General features: G+C 40.8%; 1 protein-coding gene and 1 long non-coding RNA gene across 19 annotated transcripts in view; one reads left to right on the top strand and one right to left on the bottom strand.

Annotated features, from left to right (window-relative positions):
• DLG2 (discs large MAGUK scaffold protein 2) overlaps positions 1-13,695 on the bottom strand; it is a 2,068,078-nt gene that overhangs the window by 321,337 nt on the left and 1,733,046 nt on the right. The gene's annotated exons all lie outside the window — the stretch shown is intronic.
• The window catches only part of LOC309606382, a 136,588-nt gene continuing 125,215 nt past the window's right edge, over positions 2,323-13,695 (top strand). Inside the window, exon 1 of the long non-coding RNA XR_014231786.1 lies at positions 2,323-2,608. This is a non-coding gene — a long non-coding RNA (uncharacterized lncRNA). The remainder of the gene's footprint in view (positions 2,609-13,695) is intronic.

Here is a 13,695-nt window from a genome sequence, read left to right on the forward strand (position 1 = left end):
GATTTGAAACAGTCTAACTAAAACTCTTGAGCTCTTAACTACCAATTCCCACTGTTCTCCCTTTAATAACCTATCCAGTTCTGAGGAGAAACTTGACTTTCAAGCTCCCTGAGACTGCAGCACACAATTGGGTGCAGCTGGTCCACTCCACCACAGCCCAAACAACCTGGTTTAGACATTATGGCCCAGCCTATGGTGATCAGATGGTATAGGGCTGAAGCGAAAGGCTTTGAGTAGGCTAGAAAATTCCATCTATTGCTATCTCCTTATATATACAACTGTCATTAGATCGTAGAAAAATTTAAATTCTATTTGTTATAACATCCTTTTCGCAACCATGTTGCTGATAGATAGAAATTTAGCACTTCTAGTTGATTCAAGCAGTTGTAGGGTTTTTTCAGATGCTAATGTGAAGGTGAATGGTGGAGCATGTCCAGAGTCAACACTTTTTCTTTTTGTTTTTAAAAGATGAGAACTATTTGCTATTTCAGTCACTAGGGCCCCTGGCCTGGGGCTCCAGGGAGTCCCTGAATAAATGATTCAATGTTCTCCAGAAATATTTGACTATTTCTTAGTATTATAGAAAGGATGCTATCACAATCAGAATTTCAGAAATGGAGAGAGCCTTTGTGACTCTCTTCAACTCCCGATGTATGATGTATACCTTTAAGCTGATTCAACCACATTATTCTCCCACCATGTTGACCTTTTTCATTTCTCTGATTCAGGCATTTCTGCATCTCTGCACATGCTATTTTCTCTACCTAGAACATAATTTTTCATCTCTTCCTCACCTGGAAAACTTCTCCTAGTCCTCAAAGATTCAGTCTGTAGAGCTTTTGATTTCTCCATCAAATCTGAATAGAAACTTGCTGGGTATTCTTGGTTGTAGGCTTTTCCCTTTCATCACTTTAAATATATCATGCTACTCCCTTCTGACCTGCAGAGTTTCTGCTGAAAAATCAGCTGATAACATTATGGGGATTCCCTTGTATGTTATTTGTTGCTTTTCCCTTGTTGCTTTTAGTATTCTCTCTTTTATCTTTAATATTTGTCATTTTGATTACAGTGTGTCTTGGTGCATTCGTCTTTGGGTTAATCCTGTATGGGACATTCTGTGCTTCCTGGACTTGGGTCACTGTTTCCTTTCCCAGGTTAGGGAGGTTTTCAGCTGTTATCTCTTCAGATATTTTCTCAGGCACTTTCTCTGTCTCTTCTCCTTTTGGGACCTCTGTAATGTGAATATTAGTGTACTTGATGTTGTCCCAGAGGTCTCTTCAACTGTCTTCATTTCTTTTCATTCCTTTTTCTTTTTTTTTCTTCTGTTCAGTGGCCATGATTTCCACTACTCTGTCTTCCGGCTCACTGATCCATTCTTCTGAATCATTTAGTCTACTATTGATTCCTTCTAGTATATTTTTCATTTCAGTTATTGTATTCTTCATTTCTCTTTGGTTGTTCCTTGTATTTTCTAACTCTTTGTTAAAAACTAACTTCTTGCTCTGTGCAACCATTCTCCTCCCTAGTTCTTTGATCATCTTGATTGCCTATCTCCACTTCAGTTCGTTCTTCTGGGGTTTTATCTTGTCCTTCCGTCTGGAATATTCCTCTGTTGCCTCATTTTATCTAAGTTGCTGTTGGTATTTTTATGTCTGTGGTAGGTTGGAGAAGTGGCCCTCTGTAGGAGGCGTCCTATGTGTCCTAGAAGTGCACTCCCCTCTTGTCACCCAAGCTATATGCTCTAGCCCTAAGAGGGCTGCACGGGTCCTTCTGTTGCAGCAGGCTATGTGGGTGGTCCGGTAGGTCTGCTGCTGGCTGCTGTTTAGTGGGGCCTGGTCACAAGGTGGCTGGTTGCAGAAACCTAGGGGGCCTTGGGCCTAGTGCTGGCTCACTGGTGGTGGAGTCAGGGTCCTGAAGACTCTGGGGCTGTTGCCCACCCACTGGCGGGTGAAGCCAGGTCCTGGGGTTAGCGCTGGACTGCTGGCAGGCAGAGCTGGTTCCTGGAGTCTGGCTGCAGGGCCCAGGGATCCCCAAACTCGTTTAAGATCATTGGTTGAGGGGGGCTGGTTCCTGACACAGTTGGGTATGGGGTCCAGGTGTCTGGGAGGTTGCGTTGGCCTGCTAGTGGGCAGGGCCAGGGCCCAGCTGGACCCAAGGTAGGATCTGGCCTGCATTGTGAGGTGGTGGTTTTCCGGCTTCTGGTGTCTGCCCCCGGGTGGGTCTAGAGGCTTGCGCAGGCTTCACGGCAGGAAGGGCCGGCGCCTGCTCACTGGGGGTTGGAGCTGGGTCTTGACTCTCTGGTGGGCGTGGCTGTGTCTAGAGGCACGTCCAGAGGCAACTGTGGACTCTTTGAGTCTTTACGCAGCCTGTCTGCGCATGGGTGGGGCTGTGAACCGCTCAGATAAGTTGTTTGGCCTGAGGCGTCCCAGCACCTTCCCAGGCAGGCTGTTGGGCGGGGCCAGATCTTGGGCTAACGAGGTAGTGGGAGGGTCCCACCTGGCGCCGCCAGCGCCGCTGACGCAACGGGAGAACGCGCTCCCAAATATGGCTGTCTTGGAGCTCAGCAGCCGCCCCGCTGATTCTCCGGGAGACTCTCCAAGACCAGCAGGTAGGTCTGACCCAAGTTCCTATCAAGTGACTGCTTTTGCCCTTGTTTCTGGCGCGTGGGAGATTTTGTGTGCGCCCTTTTGAGAGTGAAGTCTCTATTTCCCCCAGTTCTATGGGGCTCCTGCAATTAAGCCCCGCTGGTCTTCAAAGCCAAATGCTCTGGGAGCTTACCTTCCTGGTGCCAGACCCTTGAGCTGGGCAGCCTGACGTGGGGCTCAGAACTCTCACTCCTGTGGGAGAGCAACTGCAATATAATTATTTTCCAGTTTTTGGGTTGCCTACCCCGGGGGGTAGGGGATTTGATTTTATCACCAGTCGTCGTCCCCACCCCACCCCCCGCCCCCGCTCCTACCCGTCTCGTTGTGGTTTCTGCATATCTGTAGGTGTAGAAGGTCTTTTCTGGTAGGTTTCAGTCTTTCTCACTGATGGTTGTTCTGCAGATAGCTGTGACTTTGGTGTGCTCATGAAAGGAGGTGAGCTTGGGGACTTTTCTACTCCATCCCCTTGGCCGCTCTCCTCTAGAGGTTGCGTCTGAATGGACTTGTGGGATGTGCTTATTTATGAGCTCCTAAAGATAGGAGCTTGTTTTATTGGAGCTTGAGTCTCTAGCCTAGTGCCTGGTAGATTGTAGGTGTGTAATAACTGAAGAGGGGAGTGACTGAATAAGTTAAGTGAGTGAGTGAATAATCTCACTACATTATCCCAGGCAAATGGTCATCCAAGCTGATTTGACACTGGCTTCACCTGTTGAAGAACTCACTGTCTTTCAGGAAAATCCACTTGGGGTCAGCTCTAGTGATCAAAAAAAAAGTTCTTTGTGTGGAATCTAAATAATCTTCCTGGTACTTTCCACCTCCTGGTTCTAGTTCTGCCCTCTGAGGGCTGACAGAATATTTTTTCTTTTCTATGACTGCTTCTTTTCTATGGTCCTCTATCTAACATTTGAAGATGGTTTTCCCTTTTCTAGGTTAAACGACCTCATTCCCTTCCCCTTCCCTCCCTATCATTCTCACCAAGTGACCATTTGTTTCTATTTGCATACCTCCAGTGACAGGGAACTCTCTCCTTTTCTAGTCTGTTTCATTTTGGGATGGCTCTTATGAGTGTTATTTCTAGCATCTTATTATTTAATGCCTCATCAGAGACTCAGCTGAGTGCATGTGAGGTCAGTTATAGCAAAATAGAAGCTCTCACACTATTATTCTTTAATACGCACCTGGTGTGGTATCTAGAGCTAAATACAGCGCTGACAAAAAAAATCCATTTCTTTAAAATATCCATTTTTGTCATTTCCTTTTCCAACTTAAGGGAAGGAGTGAACTAGAGTGACACATAGCCATTGTCAATCAGTTTACTGTTCAGTGGAGGGCAGTGACAGGTAAACACACGATTAAGCACCTAGTGGTTAAGTGCTATGACAGGATAAGGTCAGAGTGCTCTGAGACCCAAAGGAAGGGCCCCTACTAGGTATGAGGAGGTATCAGAAGGTTTTCTGGAGGAAGGATCATCAGAAATGAGATCTGAATGAGTCATCCAGGTGAGGATGGGTGCAGGGTGTCCACGCAGGGCTGTGGAAAGAGGGGTGGGCAGAGGAGTAGCAAGAGTATTCCAGGCAGAGAGGGAGGCAGATATGAAGGTCTGGAGGTGAGAGGGGGTCTGGCACACGTGAAGAAAAGAAAGTAGTTGTTAGTTACTAAAGGGCAGAGAGGGGAGAAAGGAGAGTGGGAAAGAGATGAGAGGTGAGGCAGGAGAAATGAAGGTGATGATGATGATAATGATGAAGATGATGGTAGTGGTGATAACTCACATGTACATATTTACTCTGTGGCAGGCACTGTTCTAAGCATTTCCTACATATCAATCATATCAATTTCCTTAACCCTCACAACAGCTCTATGAGGTAGGAACACATACATGCCCATTTTATAGAGAACACTGGGGCAAAGGCAGATTCAATACTTGTCCAAGGTTCCACTGCTAGTATATTGGCAAAGCCAGGAATTAAACCCAGGCAATCTGGTTTAAGGGTCAGCATTCCTAACCATGACATATTAAGTGAATTTACAGTTTATCTTCACTGAAATGGGGAGCCATTCCTCAGCTTTGAATTGAGGAATATTGTTTCACCATCACTCCTGTACCCCAGGAGTGCTTACAGCTAGAGAGAATACAGATAATATGCAAGAGGCATGTGCTATTGCCAGCCCCACTAACAGCCTCCCAAGTTGCATCGATCCCTGTGGAGATGCTTCTCAGAAGGCAGCACCACTGCTCATGGTTGCTGAAGTTTTCCATCCCAGCTCATGCCATCCACCTGCTCTGAAAACTGTCATGGGACGAACACTGGGTTTAGACTTGAGAAGGCCACAATTCAAATCTTGGTCCCATGATTTACCAACTCTATGACCTTGGGTAAGTTACTTAACCCCTTTGAGCTTCAGTCTCCTCATTATGCAACTAAGATAGTAACCCTTATTTTGCTGGGTTGCTGTAAGGATGATTAAGATAATGCAAATAAAGTACTCAACTGAACACCTGGCACGTTGGGTAGGTACATATCCATTATCTATTAAATGAGGACTTCCAAATGGCTTTTATCAGCAATAATAAAACCAAAGGATAGATTTGGTATAAGATTGTCTTGGATTAAGAGTAGCTAAGAACTACACATTTAACTGAATTGTTAATTGTGAAAAAAATACAAAGGGCTGACCCAGTGGGAAAGGGCTAGATAATTGGCACCGGATTTCAATTAAAATTAGTCAGATGCAGAACACTGGGGACTGTTTCAAGCAAATTATTTCACAGTTGGGGGTCTTGCTGGTATGTAGCAGGGGGCAGCTGGGAAGAAACTGGGGCAGAATCCAAACAATTTCTACTTTATTTAGAGAGAATAGGGATAGTAAAATGACCAGGTATATTACCAGTGAATTAAATCAATGTAGAAGGCTCCATCTTTTCTCAAGAGGGAAAAAAAAAATCTATTTTTTAATTTCCTGAAGTGATGTGATATAGTGAGATGGAAATTTGGGTTCTGTTGCTAACTCTGTCACTAACTTAACTCAGGCCAGCTAATGAGCTGCTGAAGAAAATAGAAGGTGCTGGACCCCACCATTTCTAGGGTCCCTGGTAATTCAAAATTCAGTGATTTCCATGGCTTAAAAATAACATCTCAAAGTATTTTACAGTTAGTCAACTGTTTTCCCACCTCACTTTTTTTTAACTGAACAAGGTGAGATATAAACAAACGAATGTAATAAAAGCATTTACATGTATTGTGATCTTTATCACATATTGTGAAGGAAGCAAGGAAACTATAAATATCCCATTCAATCTTGAATTGTGAGCAGGCTGGCGTGGCTGGCATGGAGCATGAGAGAGAGAAGGGAAAAATGGTGCCAGCAGAATGCCTCTTTGAGTTTAAGAAGTTTTGTCAATAAGTGGCGGGGGGAGGGTTTTACAAAGGCATTTAACGCAGTTTGATTTGTGTTTGGGGAAGGATAACTATGGCAACAGTGAAAAGTTGGAGTTGGAGAACTAAGTAATCAAAAATAGGATAACAAGATGGGAGACTACTGCAATATTAAACATAGTAGATGATGAAGGCCTGAATTAGAAAAATAAGAATGGAATTGCGGGTGGGAAATAAGTGTAGACTTGAGAGAGGACACAGAGGGAGGTTCTATACAGCTATTCTTCTCAAATACTTCTGGGAACCAAATAGAGTTTAAATAGTATCTATAGTGTTGAGTGGATGAGAAATGGGAGATGAGAAGGTGGTTAGGGGGGTGATGATACCATTAATCAAAATGGGAACACAGGGTGGAAAGTGGGTCTGGACGAGAGGATAGTGCATTTTGTTTTAGACATGTAGAGTTTGCTGTGTCTATTGGGCATCTACAGTTTTACAGGCAGTTGGGAAATATCGATCTGAAGCTTAGAGAAATAGTTAATTTTGCTCTCTTTTTTTAATTTTTGGCCACGCGGTGCAGCATGCGGGATCCTTTTTCCCTGACCAGGGACTGAACCTCGCCCCCTTGCCCCCTCGCCCCCTGGACCACCAGGGAAGTCCCGAGAAATAGTTAATTTTAATAATCATTTTATTCTTGGTATTCCTAAGGTCAATACCCTGATCTGACTAGACCCAAATATAGAAAAGGCTTGCTGTACAAAATGTGGCTAATAAGAGTACCCACTTCACAGAGTTGGTATAGGATAGATTAGTTAATACATATAAAATACTTACGGCAGTGTCTGGTATATAGTAAGGACATACAATTATTAACTATTACTGACCCCTTCCCCTGACACTCACAAAGTAAGAGGATGACCTGGACTAGTGTAAAATTGTATCAATAAAGACTTAGCAGGCCAAGGAGAAGTGCTAAGATTATAGGCATTGAAAGAGGAAAGCACAGTCCTAGGAGTTAGAAGACCCGAGTGTTTGTCCCATCCTGCTGTTAGCTTATTTCACTTTGGGAAGTCCCTTTTCCTCGCTGGGACTCAGCTTCTTCATCTAGAAAGAGAGCCTCACGCTAAAAATCTGAGGTCCCTTCTAGTGATTAATAAACAAATATATTCTATGCTTAATATGTATTTTGTTGACAGCTTGAGAAAAACATTCATTCAGCATTAAACTTTTCAAACACCCTCCAGCATGTCCCAGAGTGAATGAACTATACATTGTATTTGAAGTGGAAATTTCTAGTTAAGTCCCCTTCTCCTCCTGGAGGCTGTTGCACTTGGTTTCGAGTGAAAACATTTCTGACAGTTGTTGCATAAAAGCTCAGGACCAGAATCCTCCTGGAGCAGAGGCAAAATGAAAAACTGATATTGGATATTTACATGTCTTAGCAGTTAAAATTAACATCCTTTTAAATTTGGCTTGCTGATGCAAAAGTAAGCATATATTAAAAAAAAGAAAAAGAAACCTTTAAAAATGTTTTGGTTTACCAGGACATCTGTAGAGGACTGATCATTTTGGAGTCTTTAACTGAAAATGAGAAGGTGTAATTTGGGCCATCCAAACCCAACTTACTACAGGCCAAAACACAGTAAATAACTTTTAGGATTCATGTGTTTTGAGTAACAAAGTAACTATCTTTATACGAATATGTAAGCAAAAATAGTTGAAACCTTATATTATATATGGTATTAGTATCTCCAGCTCTGACTTCTCCCTTAAGCCTAGACTTATAAATCTGTTTGCTTACCTGATATCTCCAGTTGAATGTCCAAGATTTTTCAAACTCATCAGGCTCAAAATCACACTCTTAATTTTTTCCTCAAAACCTGTTTCTGGGGAGTTTTTCCACTTTCAGTAAATAGTAATACCACCATCCAGCACTCAAACCACTCAACCAAGAACCTACACGCCAATCAACCTTAATTCTCTTTCCCTCCCACCTCCTGCATATAATCCATCAGCATGTCTGTTTCTAGCTCCAAGCAGTATTTCAATTTCACTCACTTTTCTCTAACTCCACCCCTATCCCCCTTGGCCAAGCCACCATTTCTCCTGGGGATACTGCAGTAGTCTCTTGACTGGACTCCCTGCTCTCACTCTGGCTCCCCCATTCTCCTCTATCCATTTTCAACCCAACAGACAAAATGATCTTTTCAAAAGTTATTTTAGATCATGCCTCTCTCCTGCTAATTTTTTTCCATTGGCTTCTTGCTGTACTTTGAATAAAATCCAAACGCCTAGCCATGGCTTCCACCCATCCCTCTGATTCCATCTCATTCCACTCTTTGCCTTCTTCTCTGCCCTACAGGCACAAGGACCTTCATTCTGCTTCACTTAAAGCCAGTTCCCTCCAGCCTTCGGGCCCATGTATATCCTCTGTCTTTCTGACTGTAGTGCTTTTCCCTAGCTTTTGTCACATTTGATCCCTCATTTTCACAATTCTCAGCTTAAAGCCCAATTCCTCTGAGAGCTCTTGGCTAACTACCCCATTTAAAGTAGGCTTCCAGCCTATCTTTAACATCCTGTTTTAATTTCTTATAGAACTTAGACCCCCCTGACATTTTCCTCGTTTATCATCTCACCCACTCTACGAAAAGCTTCCAGTGAGTAGGGACTTGGTCTCTTTTACATCCATACCTCTAATACCTGGAGCACTACATAGATACCTAATGATGTTTCTTGAATTAATAAATGATTATAACTATTAGAACACATCGATTTTATTTAAATCATTAAACTTTATTTGACAACCATTTATTACCTAATTATTATGAGCCGGGTTATAATCAGAGTCCTCTTCAGAAGGAATTTGTCATCTAGGGGGAGAATGGATGATTAAACTGGACTCACTGAATCAGAATCTTTGAGAGTGAGACCCAAGAATTTTTATTTTAAAAAAAGCTGTGTCTACCTAGAGGGGTGGGATAGGGAGGGTGGGAGGGAGACACAAGAGGGAGGAGATATGGGGATATATATATATATATAAAAATATATAATATATTTATATATAAATATAAATATATAAATATATATATATGTATAGCTGATTCACTTTGTTATAAAGCAGAAACTAACACACCACTGTAAAGCAATTATACTCCAATAAAGATGTTAAAAAAAAAAAAGCTGTCTAATGACAGATGATCAGTCAGATGTGGGCACCTCTCATGGAAATGTAGGTCTTTGTTCTCCTATGTACTCTTGCTGGCCCTTCATTCATGCTAAATTTGATTTCTATCTCCAGTTGTGCTGTGACTGCTGATTTACAAACTCTCTGGCCCTTTGGGGTTCTATCACCAATTAGGGCTTGGCAGAATGGCTCGGGAACTTCCTTTAAGATATACTTTGGAAAGGAACACGTGAACATGAGAACAGTGACCCACCCATACAACCCACGACTGACCCATTCTCTTCATTCCAGGGCTCTGTCCACCATACTGCACTTTATGCACAGGTCTCTGTCGATACCCATGTCTCTCAGAACCGTGTTGGGCTGTAGGTATCACGGTGGAGGTGTCTTTGAAGCCCGCACCCCCTGTCTCAATGCCCTTGAAAACATTGTTGCTGAAGAATCACTCACCTCCACATCACTCAAGTGCCAAAAGTGCTCAGGCAAAGGGTCAAACTGTGGGGCGCGAGGCTAAATTCTTGCCCTCAAGATCTGCTTCTCACCTCACCCTCTAAGCTCTCTGTTCTGGGATAGATGTGTGTGTGATTACAGACTGACAGATTCCCTTAGGTTGGGGTCAGATTTGAAGCTGAGGTCTTTCTCTGATGAATGGTGGTAATAAAAGCAGCCTTCTGCATTTGCTCAGCATATCCTCCCCTTTGAAATCAGTGCACTGATTGCAAGTATTCAATTACTTAAAAAAAACTTAGTTTTCTGGGTTTCTTTTTTTTCTTTATTGGGATATAGTTGCTTTACAATGCTGTGTTAGCTTCTGCTGTACAGTGAAGTGAATCAGCTATATGTATACCTATATCCCCTCCCTCTTGGACCTCCTCCCACCCATCCCACCCATCTAGGTCACTGTAGAGCACCAAGCTGAGCTCCTTGTGCTATATAGCAAGTTCCCACTAGCTATCTGTTTTACACATGGTAGTGTATATATGTCAGTCCCAATCTCCCAGTTCATCCCACCTTCCCTTCCCCGACTCCCCGAGTCCACACATCCGTTCTCTATATCTGCGTCTCTATTCCTGCCCTGCAAATAGGTTTATCTGTACCATTTTCTAGATTCCACATGTATGCATTAATATACGATATTTGTTTTTCTCTTTCTGACTTCACTCTGTATGACAGACTCCAGGTCCATCCACATCTCTACAAATGACCCAATTTCGTTCCTTTTTATGGCTGAGTAATATTCCATTGTATATATGTATGACATCTTTCTCCATTCATCTGCTGATGGACATTTAGCTTACTTCCATGTCCTGGCTATTTTAAATAGTGCAGCAATGAACATTGGGGTGCATGTATCTTTTTGAATTATGATTTTCTCAGGGTATATGCCCAGTGGTGGGATTGCTGGGTCATATGGTAGTTCTATTTTTAGTTTTTTAAGGTAGAATCTGAATAATTTTTAAGTGAACACGTATTGTAAGAACAATTTTAAAGTTATTGAAAAAGTTTTAACTATTGAATTTGAGGTTTGTGTTACTTTGACAAAAAAAAGAGCTACTAAAAAAAAAAAAAAAAAAAAGAGCTACTAAGGAAGATTAAAAATATAGTAATGTTTATAGGAAAACCGAGTAAATTTGAATAATCAAATTTTCAAACATTATATAAATCCATTCGGTATTTACTGAGTATCTTCATTGTACTAAGTTTTGGGGATGCATTGGGGGGAAAAGCAATGCTTCTGCCCTCAGTGACCTAGAATCTGCCAGAAATTCTCAACTGGGTATGGAAATGTGGGGAAGAGTTAGGTATTTTTTGTTCTTAAAATGTCAGAGTTTGGGATCAGCATTGGCATTAATCATGCAAGGCTCAGGCATGTTAAGTCCTGCAAACTCTGGCACAGTCATACACAGTGAAAAACTGTCTTTCCAAAAATGCAATAGCACCTGCAATAAGAAATACTGGATCAACACCATTTTTCATATAAATATGCTAATTCCAAATGAACCTTAATGAGATTATAGGGTTTGTGAAAGAGGTTCTTGGTCTCCCCACTCCCCGCTCTGTCGACCTCATTAATAAGCATTAAAATCAGTTTTAAAGGAAGGAAAAAACTGTCTCCAGAGACACCCCTGGATCAAATGGTCCATTTCTAAAGCATCTGAAAGACTTGAGTAGGAATAAGGTGCTAATGGACTTATCTTGGTCAAAATCCATTAACACAAAACTCAAACTCTGGCTGCTGCAGGCAGGAATCCCCTGATGTTTGTTTCACTATAGCTCCTCAGGATAATGATATTCTTTTGTGTTTGGGCTTGTGTGTATCTTGGCATCTGACTGTTGTCCATAATTACATCTTAGCGTTTATCTTACCTATTTCTCACCTAAAAATAAGCTCATCATGTCACTGTCTAAAAGCTCCCAGAAACAGTTTTTCTGAGTTCAAGCAAACTGTATCAAGGACTCTTAAATCTTCTCTTTCCAATTGTTTCACCAGCCAAATCAAAAGGAGGAGATCTGCACAGACAAAAATGTTGAAAATTGAACTGTATTTACCACTTTCATTGAGAAATGATATTTATTAATCTATTTTCCCTTCAAAATATCTTTTACTTTTGTTCTTTCTTTTCTAATTTACTACCTTAGCCCTAAGTCTTGATCTAGACTGTTGCAGCAAACTCCCTCCCAACTATTTGTTTTGAAAAATTCAAACTACAGAAAAATTGAAAGAACAGAACAATGAAACTCCATATTTTCATCCAGATTTAACAGGTGCTAATATTTTGGCATGTTTACTCTCTCTCTCTCCCTCCTTCTCTCTCTCTCCCTCCTTCTCTCTCTCTCCCTCCTTCTCTCTCTCTTTCTCTGCCTACCTGTCTGTCTCTTTCGATTGATATCTATCTATCTATCTATCTATCTATCTATCTGGCTCAGAAGAGAGAAGAGACACACACGTAAACACACACACCTTTTTTTCTGAACCATTTGAAACATGTGGCAGACATCAGGTCGCTTCCAACCTAACATACAGCAAAACAACTCCTCAATGTAAAGATATTTGCTATATAACCACATTACCATTGTTACACCTAAGAAAGCTAATGATAATTCTATATGATGCAATATACTGTACCTATTCAAATTTCCTTAACTGTCCTCAAAACGTCTTCTACAGATTTTTTTCTCTTCAATTGAAGATCAAAGCAATGTTTTCTTCCTTCCTTCCTTCCTTCCTTCCTTTCTTTCTTTCTTTCTTTCTTTCTTTCTCTTTCTCTCTCTCTTTTTCTTCTCTCTCTTTTTCTTCTCTCTCTTTCTTTTTCTTTCTCTCTTCTTCCCTCCCTCTCTTTCTTCCTTTTTTCTTCTTTTCTTTCTACCTTCCTTCCCTTCCTCCCTTCCTCCCTCGCTTCCTCCTTTCCTTCCTTTTCTTTTTTCTTTCTTTTTTTTTGAGTTCAGGCCAGATGCTTATAGACTGTTCCACATTCTAGATTTGTCTAATTGTTTCTTCTTGATCAGAATCAGGTCAAATATTTTGTCACAAAATCTTGTGAGTAATATTGTCTACTTCTCACTGTATCACATTCCAAGGACAAAATGTGAGATTGTCTCACTATTGGTGATACAAAGTTTGGCCCCTTGGTTAAGGACCACCAGATCTCTCCATTCTAAAGGCACCTTTGTAAACACAAATCTGTGGGGTGATTTTTGAAACCATGTGAATATCCTTTTTCCAATAAACTTTCATTCAATTTTTTTTTTTTTTTTAGCATCTACTGACTATGCTTGCCTGAAACAATTATTTTATTGAGGGTTGGAAAATGGTAATTTTCTAATTTGCTGTTTTTTCTAGAATCATTAGCTGGTAATCTAATGATTACCTGTAGAAAGATTATCTAAATAAAAAGAAGGAGATAATTCAATTTACTTACTCTTCTTGTGTGTTGTTTTAATTTTCATTGTCCTTTAATGTTTTATTATTATTTTTTAAGGCATAGAAATAACTCAGGCTCATTTCAAATAATTAAAACAATACAGAAGAACAACAAATAAATTAAGTATCTCCTTTCTACTCTAACTTTTAGGTAACCACTGATAATAAATTAAATATATGACTTCATTTTTTTCCACACATATATAAATAATATCCCCAGCTATATTCCTGATGTCTAGAATAGTACCTGGTACATCCAAATGATGGAATATACTATATTTATTGGAAAAAAAATCTGTGTATAAGTGGACCCGTGTAGTCCAAATCCATGTTGTTCAAGGGTCGACTGTATATAGATACACAAGCACATATATTTACCTCCAAATATAATTATTATTTTAAAAAATAAATCAACTGACACTGTATTGTATAATTTGCTTTCTTTTTCCATTTAAATTACCTTTTTATGAATAAATGTCACCAACTAGACTCTAAGCCTCATGAGGGCAGTTCCAGCCATTGTTTTAATCCACATGTATTCCTAGGATGTGACACAAATTCCCTTCCTCA

The sequence above is a fragment of the Balaenoptera borealis genome (assembly GCF_965194805.1).
Source record: "Balaenoptera borealis genome assembly, chromosome: 11".
NCBI lineage: Eukaryota > Metazoa > Chordata > Mammalia > Artiodactyla > Balaenopteridae > Balaenoptera > Balaenoptera borealis.